Source organism: Amblyomma maculatum, chromosome 8 (assembly GCF_055883805.1).
Source record: "Amblyomma maculatum isolate TAMU_Amacu chromosome 8, ASM5588380v1, whole genome shotgun sequence".
Lineage (NCBI taxonomy): Eukaryota > Metazoa > Arthropoda > Arachnida > Ixodida > Ixodidae > Amblyomma > Amblyomma maculatum.
Window position 1 is genome coordinate 125,896,308 of NC_139351.1, and position 6,000 is coordinate 125,902,307.

Genomic DNA, 6,000 nt, shown 5'->3' on the forward strand with positions numbered 1-6,000 from the left:
TAAAACTATCTTTTGTCGCTAGTTTTCCTTTGAACGCAGAGAAAAACCGGGTGTCAAAACCACAATTAACACGCACCATAGATAAATACTTCCTTATAGTTGACGTGCAAGGTAGTGGCAAGATGTTGTTGTCTCTAAGGAAAGAGTATCCTGATGGACTACGGATATGCAAGAGAAGACATAACAAAAGCCACTCTTCGGTGTAGCGCCTGCTCGTTTTGGTGGTGCATTTGGCAGCTGCTATGCATTCCTTGATAGCTGTTGTTTGTCCTTCTGGAAGCTTCAAATGCCGAAGCTTGTCATCTAGATCCTCGTCAGAAATGGACGACAACTTTTTTTTAGTGTCTTTGAGCTGAGTGGTCAGTGTCTTCACTCTCTTTGTGAGACGGCTAATTGATTTCTTCAGAGCATACTGAGCCCTTCTGAAGACCGCACCTTCGCTCTTTTTAGCAGTTCTCACGCGGACGTACCGTATAGACTTATTTCCTCTACTTTTGCTCAGCATGCGATTGTAGTGTATTCGAAGCGTTGTTTCAAGGTGCTTGCAGCGAGTGCATGCAGTCTCAGTACCCTTTAAAATGAAGGCACAGCTGTTGTGCCGCCACCGGCTAGTGACATCAACAAAGGCAGTAGCTGGGTGAACATTTGTGTACTGCTTGACTCCTGGTCCACCAACACACAGGCGCATCTGGTGCACATCCAACAACAGCTTTTCAATATCAGCATTGCATGTTATGTCACAATTAATTTCAAGAGACTGGAGAGTCACACGCTTACCTAGCAAGGCAACAGTTACCACCAGGTCCGAGTCGATGCTGACAGCTTTCTTTGTTATTATATGGCTAGGGGGAGCAGCCATATAGTTATACGTGCCATCAGCCACGACCGCATCTGGCAGCACGACTGCCGCTCGAGAAATCTGCACTTCAGAGAACACAATCGTCCGCAGCCCATCGATGTCAATCTTGTGGCATGCCCACGCATCAGTTGGCAGAGTTATGCACCGAAGAGTATTAAAAACATCCTCGAAGGGATCTTTTATGAGTTCAGCATCCGGACTGTTCGGGTTTGAGCAACTTTCAGGCGCACATTCACTGTCCACGCTCGATGCTTGCCTGAGTTCGCTTGAAGTTCCGCCGTCATTGGATGCATGCGTGCGGCAGTCGTCAGCAGCACGGCGACGTTTGGGGGCGCCGGGGTTCTGACGATCCATCGGCTCTTTTCTTCGTTTTGTCTTCTTCGACAAATATTCCGGGCATCCGGGAAAAATAGTTGGAATGGCGTCTCTAGCCAGAGCAGCTATTCGTGGTGAACTTGCCAGCACTTGGCCGTTGTAACGAGCCTCCCATGTTTTGGTGACGAAGTGTTGTTCAAAGTGCTTCTCGCAGACGTAGTCATTCGGCTGCAGCAAGCGGTCCTTGCGAGGTATGATGTGTCGCCATGCTTTTAGGCGATTTTCATCCTTTGGAGCAGCAAACAGGGACACCTTTTCAGAGCACGTCTTGTAACCGGAGTTACATCGAGGAACGAAGCACTTTCTCCCCATGTCGTCACTTTCCCATAACTTACTCAAACACTGCGAGACTGGACACAACGGTCGTTGAGAATTATCGCTTCTGCGTGTAACAATTCTCGTGAACAGGAGAGCGCCGACGACCGTCAAACAGCACACAAAGGCTGGCTACAACAGCGTTGCCAGATTGGAAAGTGGCCGCGACACCAGAACCTCGATGAAATTTCCCCAGATTTCCCCAGAATCCAAAATTGCCATAAAATGCTTAACATTACCAAGAAATAGCTGTCATCACTCATTTTATTAATCTAAAAGCATGTCATGGAGCCCCTAATCGTCACTTTGGGCATTATATATATGTGAGCAGAACCCGCCTATCATATCATCGGTGATATCGAATTTCACGCAGTACATTATGACCTTGGCACATCTGGCTGAATGCCAATGTTGAGCGAATCCGTACAATGGCATCCAGAGTTTTCAGCGACTCTTGTTTCAGTACATGGTATTCACACATGTGACGACTGAAGACCCGCTCCACTGCTGCATTTGACACTGGGCATGGGAGACAGGCCAGTGCATACAATGCCAGTTCCTTGTAGGGCTTTTCACTCATGGCATTTTCGTCTTAGACAACTTCGACCCATAATGTTGCAGAGTCCTCTGGAAGTTTGCGGTCAAAGCCGGCATAAAGATCCATAACTCCAAAGATGCATAACAATTCACCTGTATTGCACTTTAGTCACTTCAATACTGTCCAGGTTTTCTTTTCTTGAGATTTAGCGGCCGCTTGCGCATCCTAGTGCTAAACGTCTCAGCTAAAGCACTCAGCAACGCCGCTGAGTGCTTTTCCCCAGATATCACCAGATTTTGTCTGGTGTAGTAGTTCGCGGACTTGGACACCAGGAGCTCCAACAATTCACCAGATTTCCGAAATCTGGTGGCGAATTTCACCAGATGGCAACGCTGGGCTACAAAATGACACGACCTGCACGTGCGAACGTTTCTTTCTCCAGGCGGGGACGCTGCCGGCCCGCCGGCCCGGCTCAGTGTGGCGCCACCTCTCGGCTTGCTGGGGAAGTTCGTCCAAATGTTCTCCGCGGCGGTTGCATGGCGGAGGCGCGCCGTCGTATCACCTAAAGTACTTCTAACACCGTGGTCTACACTGTCGAAGTTCCTCAGGAGAGGCACCAAAGATGCACAGTTCCCCGTTGTGCACACATAAGCAGCGACTGCGGCGGCCCACGGGGACAGAGCCGTTCACAGCGAGCCTACTTGCAGGTAACTTATTTTTAAAACCTTTTGTTTTTTATTTTTTAAAACATCGCGAAACGTAGGCGATAAGAAGCACACTGCTATCGCCTGCTGCGCTTTTTTTAGTTGTGATTTAGCTTGTTAATTGTTATTGGTCAGAGTGTTTCTATTTTTACTCGCAGGAGCTAAATAAGTTGGCTTTATTAGAAAAGTGCAACGACGGAGAAACGGAGGGAAGATCAACATCGAAGACGTTCCTTACCATCTCCAATGATGAAAGTGAGAATAGCAGTGAGAGCTTTGAAGCAGTCCCCGAAGGTCACAAAGGCCCGAAAGCCAGTAATAACCGTGTGATCCGCTTCGTGGTTGAAGAAGTTCATTTTGGCGACCTTTCCGATTCGTCAGAGCTACTATTGGATGATGATGACTACCAGAACATTCACTACCAATCCAACGTCGAAGACCCGGAAGATCACATTGTTGACTTTCTCGACAACAAGAATAGCGGTCAACAAGCACCGTTACCTCTAATTTTGCGGTTCATGCGAGAACACTTTTGCAGCCTTTGTTTTGCTATGTTTCACGTGATGTGGTATGTGCGAGTGCGAAAACGTAGCTAATGTGATTTCGCCATTAAATTATTTTGCGATGTATATGACCAAAGCTGCATCGGTTCGCTGAAATCCGCTCCACACGGCAATCCTATCTCGTTCTTTATTTTTTTTTAACATAGCAGTGTCGTTCGTCTGCATCGTTCAGTTTTTATGCTCACATTATAATCGGGGTCCAGGAGGGCGCGACGCCTAAAACGGGATGCTGTTCCCATGCTGCATCCACCGATGCTGAAGGGGCAAAATACGAGAAGCGACAGCCTAGTGATTGCGCAACGCACACTACAAAATGGCCTTCCTTGCAAGCAGCCGGATTCAAGTAGTATGAACCGAATTCGAGTGCAATTGTTCAGGAAAGCAGATGTTATCAGGTGTCTGATAGCACTGGGAGCGCGTAGTGTATAATAAGCCAGCACGCCATGTGGTGTATATTTCTATGGTTTAAAACATTTACTTCCTTTAGAAAGCTAAAACCATATGAGAGATCAACAGGTCCACTTTCACCTAAAAACATCGGGTAAAAACTCTGGCTTACGGTGAGTTCCTCTCCGCGTTCTTCACTGAGGGGTTTGTTTTCTTTTTTTCAACAAAAAGTTGTGTGTCGTGTGCGTGGCGGAGACGCCATATCACTTACATGAAGCGTTCCTGATGAGAATGGAAATCATGTCGTTGTTGTGCAGTAAGCATCATGCAGTCTCTGTATGGCATATTAATGTTCTTTGTTTTTCATGGCCTTAGGTAGCTCAGAACTCTGCTCTCTCACTGCCTCGAATGCCGGCATGACTCGGGACCCAAGAAAATGTTGTCCTTGAGCAGAGGCTGTTGATATGTTGTGTATGAAGTCTCTAATTAGTAGTGCAACTACGTTTTTGTGGTGAAGGGTTGTGAGGACATCTTTAAACAATACTGTTTGTGATGATACACAACCACAGCAAGTGCGTAACAAACCTCAGGTAATTTGCTTCGCATCACGATTTTCTGCCTCTTCTGCCCCCAGCATTATATTATAAAAATTCCCTCGGCCCATTGTGCTTCATTTCGTGGCAATTTTGGTTTCGCAGCTCCTTTGAGTTCGTGCATGCCTTTCATCTGACCAGAATTTATTCAGTTCTGACGATCTGCAACAACGAACCGAACAGCTGTTCGCTGTTGTGGCGCCACCAAGCGCCTATGAGTAAAAGTATTGCTGTAGAAGCAGCGCCACTAATTTTTTCTGTTCTTTACGCAGCCACTAGATTGCGCCACGGCAGCAATATTGTTTTGGTTTGCTCTAGTTGCAGACGATAAGTATTTAGTCAAAATCGAAAGCGTGAACGGCTCAAACGAAACGTGAGGATTGGCACTGCATTTCACCACTGTGAAAATTTTGATCGCGAACAACGAACTGTTAGGAGACAAACAGCTGTTACAGTAACCTGGAACGGAATTTATATGCTTAGCTTCGTTATCGAACGCGAATTAAATTTGCTTGCATCCTCAAGATACATCAGAAACTTATTGCCTACTGAGGTTAGCGCGATCCTGGACGACGCTAGCGACAGGTCGCAACATTCGTGCAATGCGCGAGTGAAAAAACGCTTCCGCGTTGCGTACTCCACATGATTCGTTACTTGAACCCACTGCGACGGATCACCAAAAGGGTTGCACGTGTTCACCTTTCGAAACAAAGCTCACCTAGGTTAGTCGTCTTGATGCTCAATTTGAAAATTGAACTTCCTGTTCTCTCGGCGCGACGCTCGTTGAAAGCCAAAAGATTGCGTGCCATCAACTCGCAAATGGCATCCGCAGGGCGGTGTGTGCTGTCCCGTTATACCTAGTGGCACGGGCAGAGGCACATTATTTTTTTTTTTTGGTAGCCTCAACATAATACATGTCCTTGTACATTAATTTATAGTGACTGGTGATAGTTTGAATTCTAGGCCGCTCAAATCTCTTCTCGCTCTTTCGCAGGGGATGAACGCACTCCTGCGACACGGTTCTTCTTAGCTCGTCACGTGCGGCGGCTGTCCCCCGCCGCCTTCAAACGCGGCACAGGCCTCTCCCGCCGATCCTGGGACTGTTGTAGCCAAGATGACATCCACTGGTCTGTGTCTAGCTCTAATTGTGTTAAGGCTCATCAACTCCAATGACATTTCCTAAGCACCGGCGCTGTCGGAGCCGAGGCTGAGAAAATGTAATTGGACTTGAGCCTTGCTTAGCGTTGGCGCTGTCAGAGCGCAGTGCGCATTTTCATGCAGCTATGCTCTGGCGCAGAACACCTTTCACCGGAGCGGTTCCCTGGTGCCAAAAACGACGGTGGAACGAACCCGTGGCGGGAAACATTGCTAGCGCACTGACGACGACGCGCTGCATTGCGGTCGTGGCAACAGCTGTCTTTTGCCATCACCCAGGAGAACGGCTGGAGCCTGGCGGTGGAGTCGGAAGGACGTACGGCCCGGTGTCCTCGCGGTGGGCGTCGTGTTCGGCGCGTACACTGCTGCAGGCCCACCATAGACGGCGCCACGTGTCCCACTTGCCCGCACAGGCAGGTAGCCAGAGCGCCACTTGGTCGGCACACTGGCGGCCATCGTACGCTCCGCGTCGGCATCGCCCGACAGACAGCATCAGCATGGCAAGTCGTCA